Here is a 2,649-nt window from a genome sequence, read left to right on the forward strand (position 1 = left end):
GTCTGAGGATTTTCAGGTGAACTCAGCCTTATAAGCTCCGCTTTCACATGGTGGACAAACAGGTTGTTCACATGCAAAAGAGGTCCATCAACCAAACAATAGGTTGTGCATGCTTTGATTAGATCTATTGTTCATAGATGTTCATGTGCTCCATCACCTGACTATGGATGGGGCCCTGATTCACACCTTTTGCTCACAGGGGGCGGAGTCATACTTGCAATAACAGCATTGTAGGAAGAGGACAACAGCACACAAAGTCCTCCACCTCTGTTTAATGGTGGACAGTTTTTCTTCACAAAGATGACTTCCTGAGTGACTGCTGGACTGTAGATGAGTGTAAACTGCAGAGTCCTGGCCTGTAGATGAGTGTAAACCATAGAGACTTGGCCTGTAGATGAGTGTAAACTGCAGAGTCATGGCCTGTAGATGAGTGTAAATTGCAGAGTCCTGGRCTGTAGATGAGTGTAAATTGCAGAGTCCTGGCCTGCAGATGAGTGTAAACTGTTGAGTCCTGGCCGGTAGATGAGTGTAAACTGTAGAGTCCTGGCCTGTAGAAGAGTGTAAACTGTAGACTCCTGGCCTGTAGAAGAGTGTAAACTGCTGAGTCCTGGCCTGATGATGAGTGTAAACTGCAGAGTCCTGGCCTGTAGATGAGTGTAAACTGTAGAGTCCTGGCCTGTAGTTGAGTGTAAACTATAGAGCCCTGACCAGTAGATGAGTGTAAACTGTAGAGTCCTGGCCTGTAGATGAGTGTAAACTGCAGAGTTCTGGCCAGTAGATGAATGTAAACTGTAGAGTCCTGGCATGTAGATGAGTATATTCTGCAGAGTCCTGGCCAGTAGATGAGTGTAAACTGTAGGGTACTGGCCTGTAGATGAGTGTTAACTGTAGAGTCCTGGCCTGTAGATGTGTGTAAACTGCAGAGTCCTGGTCTGATTATGAGTGTAAACTGTAGAGTCCTGGCCTGTAGATGAGTGTAAACTGTAGAGTCCTGGCCGGCAGATGAGTGTAAACTGAAGAGTCCTGGCCTGATGATGACTGTAAACTGCAGAGTCCTGGTCTGATTATGAGTGTAAACTGTAAAGCCCTGGCTGTTAGATGAGTGTAAACTGTAGATTCCTGGCCTGTAGATGAGTGTAAACTGCAAAGTCATGGACTGACGATGATGCTTGTCTGTGCTGGTGCATTCTTTTGAACAGTGGCTGTTTTGTTTCCCCAATTTATAACTGATCACAGTTCTCCTGGCACTTAACAGCATACACTATATTACTGTGTTTGTGCCGGGGAACTGGATCTTTGGGGTGAAACAATCCTTGTCGAAACGTGTTTTAGGGTTTAAAAGCCACTGGGACATCTTAGTAAGAGAATAAACGTCTCCGTTTCTCTGAAACTCGCAATATACGTATGTATGGAATGACGACTGGTTTGGGTCTGGGTTTAGGGTCTTCATTTTCACCTGGTTGTTGGCTGGATTCCTGTTTGGGTTTCTTGTCTGCTTTCAGGAAAGCCCAGTTAGGATAAACACACTGCTCCAGGGCCTGTCTTGTGTGTGATTTTTCCTTCTCCCTGGCTCCTGTGTTTGTGGGGACACTGTCTGCTCTGTGGTACAGAGTCCTGATGACTCCTAACTTGTGTTCCAGTGGGTGATGGGAATCAAATACTGGTCTGTATGTTTGGGTTCGCGATACACATTAGTTTCCAACCCTCCTCCATCAGAAACTGAGACATCACAGTCCCGGAACGCCAACCTGCCATCTTTCACATCCACTCCTGTGAACTTTATATATTTATTCACAGAGTTGATGTGATCAGTGAAATGTTGGACTTCCTGGGATTTAATTTTAACCCAGGTGTCGTCAACATTCCTGAACCAATGGCTCAGTGGTGTCCCTGTAAAGGAATCAGAGCTCTCTTTTCCACCTCCTCCTTGTACAGGTTTGCAACAATAGTGGAAACTGGGGAGCCCATAGCACAGTCATGTTTCTGCCTATAGTATTGTCCCCCATATGTGAAGTAGGTTGATTCCAGGCACAGTTTCAGAAGTTGACACAGTTGTTCTGTGGAAAGAGTGGTTTTGCTGCTAAGAGTGGTGTCTAATTTTAATCTTACACAGACCACACCCACCGCCTTATCAACAGGAACACACATAAAGAGTGATGTGACATCAAAACAGATCGTAATTTAATCAGTTTCCATGACTTACAGGTCATAATACTTACAGGTCACAGTAATGACAGGTCACATTACTTATAGGACATAAAGCTATACTGGTCACAAAACTGAATGTTCACAATACTGATAGGTCACAATACTAACAGGTCACATTACCTACTGGCCACAATACTGACACCTCACCATATGTAGAGGTCACAAAACCTACAGGTCATAAAACCTACTGGTCACAAAACTGACAGGTCAAAAAAATTTAAGTCACAATACTTTTAAATCACAATACTAACAAGTCACAATACTGACAGGTGTTATAAATTACAGGTCGTAATACAGATAAGTCATAATTCATACAGGTCACATAAATGAAAGGTCACAATAACTGACAAGTCACAAAATTTTTAGGTCACAATACCTACAGATGACAATACTTACATGTCACAGTTTGAAAAGTCACAATACTTACAGGTCACAGTACTT

This window comes from Austrofundulus limnaeus, unplaced genomic scaffold (genome assembly GCF_001266775.1).
Source record: "Austrofundulus limnaeus strain Quisiro unplaced genomic scaffold, Austrofundulus_limnaeus-1.0 Scaffold912, whole genome shotgun sequence".
NCBI lineage: Eukaryota > Metazoa > Chordata > Actinopteri > Cyprinodontiformes > Rivulidae > Austrofundulus > Austrofundulus limnaeus.